At 57.2% G+C, this 13,358-nt stretch overlaps 1 protein-coding gene across 7 annotated transcripts in view; it reads left to right on the top strand.

Moving 5' to 3' along the window:
* The first annotated feature begins 1,134 nt into the window (after window positions 1–1,134).
* CNOT1 (CCR4-NOT transcription complex subunit 1) overlaps window positions 1,135–13,358 on the top strand; it is a 111,701-nt gene continuing 99,477 nt past the window's right edge. For all 7 annotated transcript variants that reach the window (XM_064160600.1, XM_064160597.1, XM_064160596.1 and 4 more), the window contains exon 1: window positions 1,135–1,280. The gene's annotated coding sequence lies outside the window, so the exon portion shown is untranslated. The remainder of the gene's footprint in view (window positions 1,281–13,358) is intronic.

Here is a 13,358-nt window from a genome sequence, read left to right as displayed (position 1 = left end):
AGGCAGGGTCGGGGCCGCGGAGGACGAAGCAGAGGCAGGGTCGGGGCCGCGGAGGACGAAGCAGAGGCAGGGTCGGGGCCGCGGAGGACGGGGCAGAGGCAGGGTCGGGGCCGCGGAGGACGGGGCAGAGGCAGGGTCGGGGCCGCGGAGGACGAAGCAGAGGCAGGGTCGGGGCCGCGGAGGACGGGGCGAGAGGCAGGGTCGGGGCCGCGGAGGACGGGGCGAGAGGCAGGGTCGGGGCCGCGGAGGACGGAGCAGAGGCAGGGTCGGGCCGCAGCCGCCATGTGCGGGGCCGCAGCTCCGCGAACCCTTCCGCACCCTGCCGGCGGGGGGGGGACAGCGCCGTTCGCGGGCTGCAGCCGGCGCTTCGGACCGTACCAAGGCAGCGCTGCGGCGGGGGGGGAGGACAGCGCCGTTCGCGGGCTGCAGCCAGCGCTTCGGACCGTACCAAGGCAGCGCTGCGGCGGGGGGGGGGACAGCGCCGTTCGCGGGCTGCAGCCAGCGCTTCGGACCGTACCAAGGCCGCGCGGCGGCGGGGGGGGACAGCGCCGTTCGCGGGCTGCAGCCAGCGCTTCGGACCGTACCAAGGCAGCGCTGCGGCGGGGGGGAGGACAGCGCCGTTCGCGGGCTGCAGCCAGCGCTTCGGGCCGTACCAAGGCAGCGCTGCGGCGCGGGGGGGACAGCGCCGTGCCCGGCCCGTACCACTGCGGCGGCGCCGAGGAGCGCAGCGAACAGCCCCGCCCTGGGGGCGGCCCCGCGGCTCCGCGCTCCTTTTGGCGCTCCCCGCCACTTCCTCTTCTCGCCCCGCCCCTCCGCAGCCTCTGGCGCTGATTGGTCGGCGGCGGGCACGCATGCGTGCTTCCACAGGTGTTCTAGCTCTGATTGGCTGAACCCGCCCGGCCGCTGTCGGCCAATGGGCTTGCGGCGCTGCCGGAGCTGGGGGGGAAGGCCGAGGGGGGCTGGAGGAGGCGGGGGCAGGGCAGACTCTCCCCGCGGCGAGGTCGCGCCGCGCTGATTGGGCAGGCACTCTGTGCTCGGCGCTCTGATTGGTTCAGCGCCTCCCGGGGGGCGGAGGCCCGGCGCTGGCCCCGCCTCGCCGCCGCTCCGCGCGGCTCCGCCCTCCCCCCGGCGTGCCGTGAGGGGCGGGGGAGGGGAAAGGCCGCGGCGCGAGCGCGCGACCCCGTCCGCCATTTTGTGGCGAAGCGGCGGAGGCGAAAGGGTAACGGCGCCAGCGGCCGCCGCGCCCTGCCCTGCTCCGCCTGCCTGCGCGCCCCCCCGAGGTAAGCGACGCTTCGCCGCGGCCCCGGGCCGCCGCGGGGCTCTGTTTTGGTGGGGGAGGGGCGGGGGAGCTTGGGAGCACCGGAGGCTCTGTGGCGGCGGGGGTCGCAGCGGCGGCGGTGATTGTGGCTGTAGCGGTGTAGGCCGCGGCCGAGCCGGGGTGGCGGTGCCGGTGCCGGTAGAGGGAGCTCGCTCAAGCCGCTCTGTCCGGGCTGGCTGTAGGGGAAGCGTGAGGCCTGCGTGGCCTGACCTGGCCTGGCCCCCTCCCCGGCCTGGCCCCCTCCCCGGCCTGGCCCCCCCCCCGGCCTGGCCCCCTCCCCGGCCTGGCCCCCTCCCCGGCCTGGCCCCCTCCCCGGCCTGGCCCCCTCCCCGGCCTGGCCCCCTCCCCGGCCTGGCCCCCTCCCCGGCCTGGCCCCCTCCCCGGCCTGGCCCCCTCCCCGGCCTGGCCCCCTCCCCGGCCTGGCCCCCTCCCCGGCCTGGCCCCCTCCCCGGCCTGGCCCCCTCCCCGGCCTGGCCCCCTCCCCGGCCTGGCCCCCTCCCCGGCCTGGCCCTCGCCGCCTCTCCGTTCTTTGGCCGGTGTGCAGCCGACTGGAGGAGCAGCCGAGCGAGCTTGGGAGGGCTCCCTCTGGGCTTTCAGGTCGGTGGGTGGCTGCCGTCTGCAGGTCCCAGTGCAAGAGGGGAGGGCTCCGGCCGCGGCGGGCAGCGGATCGGACGTTCGCAGGCGGCAGGGAAGCCCTCAGCTCCGCAGCTCTTTTCGCCTCTCTTCCCCCCTCCGCCCGTCCGCCTCTGCGCCGTTGGTCGTGGCGGGCAGAGCTCTGGAGCCCGCCAAGGCAGCCGCTGCTGGGCCTAGCTCCGCGCTTGGCTCCGTGGCCTGTGTGGGAGGTCAGCACGGTTGCGAGCGGCCCGAAGAGCAGGAGCATCCTGTGAAGCAGGGAGCTGGAGTAAATCGCCTGCTCACCGAACCCTCCCCCGCAGGCAGCATGCGGGAAACGCTGCCCAGCGCCAGCTGCCACCCTGCTGCCCAGCGCCGTGGTGTGAGGCTGCAGATAGCAACAGTTGGCTGTGGGGAGAGGTTGTGTGTTGTGAGAGGGAACGCCTCGGCGTGGCTCACGAATGCAGGGTTCTGCTTGTGCGGTAAGCTTAAGGGAGAAGTCGTAGTTTGAGCCTTAACAAGCCGCCAGCAGCTTGGACTGCAACAGGTGGTTGAGGCCCCGTGCCTGGAGGTATCACAGTATCATCAGGGTTGGAAGAGACCTCACAGAGCATCAAGTCCAACCCTTTACCACAGAGCTCAAGGCCAGACCATGGCACCAAGTGCCACGTCCAGTCCTGCCTTGAACAGCTCCAGGGTGGGCGACTCCACCACCTCCCCGTGGAGCCCATTCCAGTGTCCAATGGGGCTCTGGGCAGCCTGCTCTAGGGTAGGGTGTCCCTGGGCATGGTAGGGTGGTTGGCACTGCCTGCTCCTTGTGCTCCCTTCCAACCCTGCCTGATTCTACGATTCTATGAGATAAGACTGAAAAAAAAGTGTAACCCAGACATAGCTTCTTTAATACACCTTGGGCCCTCTGCTGTGAGCACAGGCTGAGGGAGCTGGGGGTGTGCAGCCTGGAGAAGGGGAGGCTCCAGGGGGACCTTAAAGCTGCCTTCCAATAGCTGAAGGGGTCCTGCAGGAAGGCTGTAGAGGGACTTTTCTTGAGGGTGTGTACACCAAGGAGCAATGGTTTGGAGCTGAGGAGGGAGCTCTTTAGTAGGTGGGAGGGGAGACCTGGCACCGGCTGCCCAGGGAGGTGTTTGAGGCTGGGCTGGATGAGTCCTTGAGCAGCTGAGTCTGTTTGAGAGGTGCCCCCTGGCATGGCAGGGGGTTGAGTAGATCGTAGAATCAGTCAGGGTTGGAAGGGACCACAAGGAGCAGGCAGTGCCAACCCCTCTGCCATGGGTAGGGACACCCTACCCTAGAGCAGGCTGCCCATAGCCTCAGCCAGCCTGGCCTGAAACACCTCCAAGGATGGGGCCTCAGCCACCTCCCTGGGCAACCCATTCCAGCCTCTCACCACTCTCCTGCTCAGCAACTTCCTCCTCACCTCCACTCTGAACTTACCCCCTCCAGCTTTGCTCTGTGACCTCTGAGGTCCCTGCTAGATTATCTCTGAGGTCCCTTCCAACCTGCTCCATTGATGATTCTGTGCTCTGGCAGCAGGCACTGCCCTCTGGCTGGGTTTGGGAGGCTGCTTGGCCATGCTCTGGTGCTAAACAGGACCACACAGCTTCTTGCAACCCTTCCTGAGGCCTTCTCCTCAGGCCTTTCTGCCATCTAGAAAATGATTGACACAAATAAGCACCACTGGGATTGTGAGTTGGCTTCGTGAGTCCAGAATCAGAGGTTAGCTGAGTGCTGTTACAGGCTCCAGGGACAGGCCAAGGGGCAATGGGCACAAACTGGCACCCAGGAGGTTCCACCTGAGCAGGAGGAGAAACTTGGGAGGTGTCCCTGCCCGTGGCAGAGGTGTTGGAGTAGGTGGTCTGTGAGGTCCCTTCCAACCTGAGCCATTCAAGCTATGTCACTTGTCAGGAGGAAGCAGGGAGCTGTGCTTTCAGTGGAGCCTTTCAAAGCAGGTGAGAGGCCAGGTGTGACACAGTAGGAGCTGACAAGTCATGCTGAGTTCACACAACCAAACTATTTCCTGTTCTAAGGTGACTGCCTTGGTGTTGGCTACAACGAACAGGGCAGGATGAGCCCACGTGAGGGGTGAGAGCCTTGTGACCAGGAAGCAGACTTCATTGATAATGGACTTGTTTGTCTGTCCTAGATGTGTTGCTGCCTTTTCTGTCCTTAGGCTTTTGAGTTTGCTGGTAGTTGTTGAGTGATTCTGCTGACCTGCTGTCTTCAAACCAAACTCACCACAAGGCAGCTCTCTGCCTGCTTCCTCTGAGGAGAAATGCTTGATCCTGTTTGTCCTTCTAGTGTAGAGCTCCTAGATAATTGGTTCATTTTTAATTGAGGCTGAAGTGGCTGCTGGTGGCCTTCAGTTGAGTAGGTGGAAGAGGAACTGTGCAAGCCTAACTTAGGCAGAGTGGTGTTTCGTGGCCCTCTGATGGATCATCACTGAGTCACTCAAAGCCATATCTGAAGACATCACTTTTTCAGCCAGGTTACTCTTTGATTCTGTAACCATCCCCTGCTGTCTGAGTACTGAGCTCCTCCTTTCTCCTTCCTAAAGCAGTTTTTGGGTGGGAAAGCATCACAAAACCTTTGAGGACAGGTTCATAGGCTCATAGAATACTCTGGGTTGGAAGGGACCTCCAAAGGTCATCTGGTCCAGCCCTCTCCACAGTTAAATCAGGGGCATCCCTCAGCTGAACTTCCATGAACTTCCTCCAACAGAAACTTTATCCCACAGTGTGTGACTGAATGAAAAGTGGAAAGTTCTTTGGGGCTCTTATAACCCAGAACAAGGGCAGTGAGACTGGAGCAGGTTGCCCAAGGAGGTTGTGGATGTCCCTGGAGGTGTTTGAGGCCAGGCTGGATGAGGCACTGGGCAACCAAGGGTAGTTGAGAGGTGCCCTTGTTCATAGCAGGGACTTGGAGTAGATTATCTCGGAGGTCCCTTCCAGCCTGAGCTGTTCTGGGGTTCTCTGAGCCCTTGCTGAGCTGTGGAAATGCTTGAAGAGGCCACGTGGTGACTGATGTGTGCCTGATACGTGTGAGGTAGGTTCCAAACCTGAAACTGAAGTTCCTGTGTCTCATCAGTATTGTGGCTTCCAGCTCACTGGAATTATGTGCAGTTTTCCAGTGCCTGGCCTGCTCAGGTAGCTTTCCTCTATGTGAACACCTGAACTTCATGCAGTCAAATTAGTCAAGAGCTTATTCTGCTACAGCTGTGGCATGCACTGTGAGGATTTCCTCTCTAGGTAGGCATCTTGAAATCAAACTGAACTGAGGTATGACACAAAACCTTTCCCTCATGGAGTCCTCCTTACTTGGGGATTCTGAGAGGAATCACAGAATGGTCTGAGTTGGAAGGGCCCTCCAGAGGTCACCCATTGCAACCCTTCTGCAGTCAGCAGGGACATCCTTCATGAGATCAGGTTGCTCAGAGCCTCGTTGAGCCTGGCCTTCAGTATCTCCAGGGATGAGGCCTCAACCACCTCCCTGGGCAACCTGTTGCAGTGTTCCAGCAGCCTCCTGGTGCAGAACTTGTTCCTCACATCCTATCTCCATCTGCTCTGCTCTAGTTTGAAGCCATTGCCTCTGCTCCTGTCCCTGCAGGCCTTTGGGAACTGTCTCTCTGCAGCCTTCCTGCAGGATCCCATCAGGTACTGGCAGGCATCTCTGGGGTCTCCCTGGAGCCTTCTCCAGGATCCCATCAGGTACTGACAGGCAGCTCTGGGGTCTCCCTGGAGCCTTCTCTTCTCCAGGATCCCATCAGGTACTGACAGGCAGCTCTGGGGTCTCCCTGGAGCCTTCTCTTCTCCAGGATCCCATCAGGTACTAGCAGGCAGCTCTGGGGTCTCCCTGGAGCCTTCTCTTCTCCAGGATCCCATCAGGTACTGACAGGCAGCTCTGGGGTCTCCCTGGAGCCTTCTCTTCTCCAGGATCCCATCAGGTACTAGCAGGCAGCTCTGGGGTCTCCCTGGAGCCTTCTCTTCTCCAGGATCCCATCAGGTACTGACAGGCAGCTCTGGGGTCTCCCTGGAGCCTTCTCTTCTCCAGGATCCCATCAGGTACTAGCAGGCAGCTCTGGGGTCTCCCTGGAGCCTTCTCTTCTCCAGGATCCCATCAGGTACTGACAGGCAGCTCTGGGGTCTCCCTGGAGCCTTCTCTTCTCCAGGATCCCATCAGGTACTGACAGGCAGCTCTGGCATCTCCCTGGAGCCTTCTCTTCTCCAGGATCCCATCAGGTACTAGCAGGCAGCTCTGGGGTCTCCCTGGAGCCTTCTCTTCTCCAGGATCCCATCAGGTACTGACAGGCAGCTCTGGCATCTCCCTGGAGCCTTCTCTTCTCCAGGCTCAACACTCCCAGCTCCCTCAGCATGTCCTCAGAGCAGAGCTGCTTCAATTCCTGAGCATTTCCGTGGCCTCCTCTGGACTCTCTCCTTCAGATCCAGGTCCTTCCTGTGTTGAAGGCTTCAGAGCTAGACAGAGCAGTGCTGGTAAGGTCTCACCAGAGCAGAGCAAAGGGACAGAATCCCCTCTTCATCTGCTGGCCACGCTGCTTCTGATGTTTTTTGATGGGACTTTAGAACCTCAATCAGCAAATGTGTTGCTGTTTCTGTCACTTGAGCCATTTCACCCTCCACACACATTACACATGGCCTAAACTGCTGAAACCCACTGGAAGTAGTCAGTTAACCTCTGCAAAATCCTGAACAAAATCAGACTTTGGCTTAAAAGTACTTCAGGAATCAACTTGCCTTTTGGCTGTTTCCAAATGTGTGGAAGATTTGAGGTTTGTCATCTTTAGCAAGGCTCAGTTACCTCTAGTGATCTGGTAGAGGCTTTTTTGGTCATGGCTGGTTCCATACTGACTCTCTCTCTCTTTTGTCACGTTTCAGTTCTTGCCTTAAATTGCATCATATTTATATTTTAGTAACCCAGCTGAACTCTGCTGTCGAAAAGAAACAGCTGAAAATAGACACCAAGTGTTATGCTGATGGAGATCAAGGTGCCAAAACACTTGGCACCCGTTCCAGCGCTGAATGTTTTGTTGATGGGCTGTTGATTTCCCAAAGTGTTCAGGCTGTGTAGTACCTTAGGGTGGGGGAAATGTTTTTCTCCCTCCTGGGAAAGGAAAAAAACAAATCAGCTGTGTTGCACTCTCTAAAATGAGACTGTTTTAAGAGCTGCTCGGTCCTGTAGCTGTATCTTAAGAGCTGGCAATGCAAACAGCAAATTGAAGTTGTTCTGATAAACTCCTTCCAGCTGAGTCCTGACTTCTCTGTACCTGGTGAAGACAGCAGGTTTGCCCCAGAGCCAGAAAGCTTCTTGAGTTGTTGAGGCCACTGTAGGGAGATTCATTCCCACTGAGACTATATCCATCTAAAAATAGTCAGTTTTGCATAGCCTTCATAGCTTTCTTAATCAGTGCTCTAGAAATGGGGTTTTAGCCTTCCCTGGGTGACTGGAGGTACCCCCTGTGCTCCTGCCTTCCCTTAATTACTCTGCTTGTGCAGCCTACTGTCAGCTTGCACTGCTTGAACCTCTGACCTGCTCTGAGTCTGGTGGTGCTGGTGGGAGGTGCTGGGTCCTGTCTGTCAGGATGCAATCCATGCAAACCATATACTTAGAACATAAGTAGCAATCTGCTTCCTTCAGCTAGTGTCTTCTGGCCTTGAGGCTGCTCTGCCTCTTGTGCCACTTCTGTGGAAGGGACAATCCCCTTTTGACCCCAACTTGGGTTCTCACTGCTAGGGTTTAGAGTTAGAAAGTGCTTAAGGCATGTTAAGGTGGTAATTCCTGGGAGAAGACAGTGATGGGATGAGAGGCTGGAGATCAGGCAGGCAGAGAGGGCCCTGGGGGTGCTGTGAGAGAGCAGCTGCAGAGGAGGCAGCAGTGTGCCCAGGTGGGCAGCAGAGCCAGTGGCATCCTGGGCTGGCTGAGGAGCAGTGTGGGCAGCAGGAGAAGGGAGGCTCTTGTGCCCCTGTGCCCAGCCCTGCTCAGGCCAGCCCTGGAGTGCTGTGTCCAGCTGTGGGCTCCTGAATTGCAGAGAGCTGCTGAGGTGCTGGAAGGTGCTGAGAGAAGGGCAGCAAGGCTGGGGAGGGGCCTGGAGCACAGCCCTGTGAGGAGAGGCTGAGGGAGCTGGGGGGGTGCAGGCTGCAGCAGAGGAGCCTCAGGGCAGAGCTGATTGCTGCCTGCAGGGAGGCTGTAGCCAGGTGGGGTTGGGCTCTGGTGCCAGGCAGGCAGCAGCAGCAGAAGGGGCCCCAGGCTGAAGCTGTGGCAGGGCAGGTGTGGGCTGGCTGTGAGGAGGAAGCTGCTGGCAGAGAGAGTGATTGGCACTGGCATGGGCTGCCCAGGGAGGTGGTGGAGTGGCCGTGGCTGGAGGGGTTTGAGCCAAGGCTGGCTGGGCACTGAGTGCCATGGTCTGGTTGTTTGGGCAGGGCTTGGTGCTAGGTTGGCCCTGAGTGCCATGGTGTGGTTGTTTGGGCAGGGCTGGGTGCTAGGTTGGCACTGAGTGCCATGGTGTGGTTGTTTGGGCAGGACTGGGTGCTATGTTGGCACTGAGTGCCATGGTGTGGTTGCTTGGCTAGGGCTGGGTGCTAGGTTGGCACTGAGTGCCATGGTGTGGTTGTTTGGGCAGGGCTGGGTGCTAGGTTGGCACTGAGTGCCATGCTCTGGTTGCTTGGCTAGGGCTGGGTGCTAGGTTGGCACTGAGTGCCATGCTCTGGTTGCTTGCCCAGGGCTGGGTGCTAGGTTGGGCTATTTGAGCTTGGAGCTCTCTTCCAAGCTGGTCGATTCTGTGATTCTGTCTGCAAGGAGAATCAGGTTTAGCACTGATCCCCACTCAATAGTTCAGTGTCTGAAAGGCAAAGCAGGGGGTCACAACAACCCTCTCAACCCTATGAACACTTCAGGCTTGGGAAAGAGTGGCTGGGAATTGCCTGGCAGGAGCAGAGCTGGATGTGTTGGCTGGAGATGAGCCATCGTGTGCCCAGGTGGCCAAAAAGACTTAACAGCAGCTGTAGTGTGGCCAGCAAGCTCTAGGGCAGTGCTGGGCACTGGTGAGGCCACACCTGGAGTGCTGTTTGGACCCCTCCTTCCAAGAAGGACATTTTGGTGCTGGTGCAGGTCCAGAGAAGGGACAGTGAAGCTGATGAAGAGCCTGGTGAACAGGTCTGGTGAGGAGTGACAGAGGGACCTGGGGCTGTTTAGCCTGGAGCAAAGGGGGCTGAGGGGAGACCTCATTGCTCTCTACAGCTCCCTGAGATGCTGGAGCCAGGTGGGGGTTGGGCTGTCCTCGTTAAAAAACAAGTCATAGGACAAGAAGTAGTGGCCTCCATCTGTACTGGGGAGGTTTAGGTTGGACATAAGAAGAAACTTCACTGAAAGGGTTCTGAGGCTGGAAGAGGCTGCCCAGGGAGGTGGCTGAATCCCCAACCCTGGGGGTGTTTAAGAGCTGTGTAGATGTGGTGCTGGGGGCCATGGTTTAGGACCAGTCTTGATAGAAAGTGGTAGTGGTTGGACCTGATGATGTTTCTGAACCGAATCAATTCAGGGATTCTAAAAGCTTGATTTTGGGGTGGAGGAGGTGTGATTGCTGAGCTCTTCCTCCTGCTCTTAGGAACAATAGCCAGAGACGTGTGACCTGCCCTGGAGGCCTGCAAGGCGATTTCTAAGAGCTCTCTTGCAGCCTTCACAAGCAACCAAACTGAAGTTTCATTTCAGTTCTTGAGTCCTGAGTTCAACCAAACCCTTCAGTTCTTCAGCCTGGTTCCTGAAGTAAAGAGCTCTGCCAGGGGCTGATTTTGCCTGGCTAGATGCTGGGGGTGGGGGGATGCCTCGAGTGGCTGTAAGCACTGCCAGAATCACAGCAAACCTTTCTCAAGAGGCTTTGTGTTACCCCAGTAGGTAAAACCTTGCCAGTGAGGACCACATGGAAGGTCTCTGCTTGCTGTGCCTGGTGACACTGCCTCTGGATTCCACCATAAGCAGAACTGAATTGCTACACACCCCTAAACCACCAGCAGTTAGATGCTGTGCTGCTACTGCTGCTTTTGTGCCCAGTTCCCCACCTACACATCTGTTCCACAGTCCGGGGAGGATTTGAGTGTGTAGCAGTCATGAATTGTAGCCTGTCATATGCACAGCAAAAAATACTCTGACAGTTTTCTCTAACTCTCCTTGCTGCAGTCTTAAACATGCTCTGAAATGCTTTCACAGCATGATTTTGGTAGGAAAAGACCTTTCACGTTATCAGGTCTAACCAGGAAAGCCTTGGCAGTGATAAATACCTTCAGCATTACTGCTTGAGAATGGCTGTTCCAAGAGAAGAGGGGGAGTTGCCCAAATAAGACCTTAAGTAGCTTCTGGGCTGTCTGTGGTGTAACACAAAGTCTGGGAGCTGATGTTTTTGACCATCTTTACAGGTACTTCACCACCTTTTACTAAGCAAACTTTCCAAAGGGCAACAACTTTGCTGGGCTGATGAGATTTGTTGCTCCTGGTAACAGGATGTTAGGACATGCAAAGGACCTCTGGAGAGCTTCCAGTCCAACCTCTGCCAGGGCAGGAGCAGAGAATCCAGCACAGGTGGCACAGGAACACATCCAGACAGGGCTGGAACGGCTTCAGAGGAGACTCCACAGCCTCTCTGGGCAGCCTGTGCCAGACTCTGGGACCCTTCCACTCAAGATGTTCTTTCTCCTCTTGAGGGGCAGCTTCCTGTGCTGCCTTTGCCATCCTTTGCCCTTGTCCTGTGCCAGGCACAAGTGAGCAGAGGCTGTCCCTGTGCCTCCCCTCCTGACCCCCAGCCCAAAAATACTGACAGACACTGCTCAGGTCCCCTCCCAGCCTCCTCTGCAGACTCAGCCTCTCCTCACCAGGCAGTGCTGCAATCCCTTCAGCCCTCCCTTGGCCTCTCTCCAGCAGATCCCTGTCCCTGCTGAGCTGGGGAGTCCAGAACTGGATACTGTATTCCAGGTTTGGCCTCAGCAGGACAGAGTAGAGAGAGAGGAGAACCTCCCTCCATCTGCTGCCCCCCAGGACCCCATTTGCCTTCCTGGCCACCAGGGCACATCGCTGTGCCATGGAGAAATTGTCCACCTGGGCTCCCAGGTCCTCCTCCACAGGGCTGCTCTCTCTTATTTACTACAGAAGTTGCATTTGGAAGTCTGAATAAGAGAAAAACGTTTGTATAAAGCAGAAGAGGAGGAATATCTGTTGCCCTCAGTCCTGCCAGCCTGCCTTTGTGCAAGGATGGCCTGACGTGTCCAGCCACGCTGCTGCAGGGCTTCTCAGCTGCTTCACCCAAATCCCTGTGCCTGCCAAGTTCACACCTCACCTCTGCCATCCATCTCCATGATGAGGCAGGAATCACATCCTGGTGGTTTGGGCTGCCTTGCCCAAAGGCAGGCAAGCAATAAATCTTCTTCAGAAGAAAGGAATCTTCAGACTGTTGGCACGAAGCCTGGGGACCTGTGTGTTTTGATCAAGAGCAGCTCTGAAACACTCTCTCCAGCTTGCTTCCACCTCTGATAAATTACAGTGCTGCTCCTGGGGGCAGCTGTACAGCTTCCTCCCATCCTCCTCAAGCCCCTGGGTTATTCAGGGCTTACTTTAGGATCAGACTTGATCACATTAGCGAGCTGGAATTTTAACAGCTGAGGTGTCAAGTGCCAAGTTTGGTGTTGTCATAAAGACTGCTCCCTGAAAGCTGTTTCAGGATGAGCCAAACGTTTGGGGTTGGTTTGCATTTCTTTGTGTTGCTTAGGTTTTTGGTGTGGGGGGGTTGAGTGCAGCAGTGGCTAATGAGGCAAAATGTGCAGAGCTGGTTAAAACAAAACCTGATTTTTTTGGGTGTATTTAAACTTGTGGTTGGTTCTCTGAATGCTACTGACCTCTCATTGTTGCTGTGTGGTAGCTAAGTCGTGTTATGCTTCTTGTTTTCTTCCTCACAGTCCTGGAAGGGTGGGTAGTCATCCTCTGTCAGACTGGTAAAACAGGATGAATAAATGTGCTTGGGTGGTGTGGAAACAGCTGAGCTGGAGGTGGGAAGATTTACATGACACTGCTTTTTCCTGCTGGCCTTAGCAGGCGTTGAGCTGGTGTTGAGCTGGAGCAGATCCAGAGAAGGGCAGCCAAGGTGGTGAAGAAAGGGTCTGCAGAACAGGGCTGGTGAGGAGCAGCTGAAGGACCTGTGCATAGAAGGACAACAGAGCTGGGGAAGGGTCTGGAGAAGAGCAGCTGAAGGACCTGTGCATAGAAGGACAACAGAGCTGGGGAAGGGTCTGGAGAAGAGCAGCTGAAGGACCTGTGCATAGAAGGGCAACAGAGCTGGAGAAAGGGCTAGAGAAAAGTTGCTGAAGGACCTGTGCATAGAAGGGCAACAAAGCTGGGGAAGAGCAGATGAAGGACCTAGGCACAGAAGGGCAACAGAGCTGGGGAAGGGTCTGGGGAAGAGCAGCTGAAGGACCTGTGCATAGAAGGGCAACAAAGCTGGAGAAAGGGCTAGAGAAAAGTTGCTGAAGGACCTGTGCATAGAAGGGCAACAGAGCTGGGGAGGGGTCTGGAGAAGAGCAGCTGAAGGGCCTGTGCATAGAAGGGCAACAGAGATGGGGAGGGGTCTGGAGAAGAGCAGCTGAAGGGCCTGTGCATAGAAGGGCAACAGAGCTGGGGAAGGGTCTGGAGAAGAGCAGCTGAAGGGCCTGTGCATAGAAGGGCAATAGAGCTGGGGAAAGGTCTGGAGAAGAGCAGCTGAAGGGCCTGTGCATAGAAGGGCAATAGAGCTGGGGAAAGGTCTGGAGAAGAGCAGCTGAAGGGCCTGTGCATAGAAGGACAACAGAGCTGGAGAAGGGTCTGGAGAAGAGCAGCTGAAGGATCTGGGGGTAGCCTGGAGGAGAGGAGGCTGAGGGGAAGGCCTCATTGCTCTCAGTAGTTCCCTAAGAGGAGGCTGCAGTGAGGTGGAGTTGGGCTCAGCTCTCGGGGAGCAACCAAAAGGGCAGGAAGAAATTGCCTCGAGTTGCACCAGGGTGGATATTAGAAGAAACTTCTTCACTGAAAGGCTTTTCAAACACTGGAAGAGGCTTCTCAGGGAGGTAGCTAAATTCCTATCTCTGGAGGCATTTCAGAGAGGCAGAGATGTGGTGCTGAGGGCCATGGATTAGCAGCAGCCTTGGCAGAGCTAGGGAATGGTTGGGCTTGACAGTCTTAAAGGTCTTTTCCAACTGAAACAGTTCTGTGTCAAATGGTTTACATAAGTTAAGCTACCAAATCTGCCTTCATTAGCAAATTCTCTCTTAGGTCATTTCTTTTTGGTTGATTTTTTTCCACTTTAGCAAAAAAATAAAAGAGAGAAAGGAAAAAGCTCAGAGACAAATTTAACTTTGTCTGTCCCCCCTGCCCTGTTGTGTTCTGGCGAGAGCAG

Source organism: Pogoniulus pusillus, chromosome 20, assembly GCF_015220805.1.
Source record: "Pogoniulus pusillus isolate bPogPus1 chromosome 20, bPogPus1.pri, whole genome shotgun sequence".
Taxonomy (NCBI): Eukaryota; Metazoa; Chordata; class Aves; order Piciformes; family Lybiidae; genus Pogoniulus; species Pogoniulus pusillus.
This window is presented reverse-complemented; position numbering and strand designations above follow the sequence as displayed.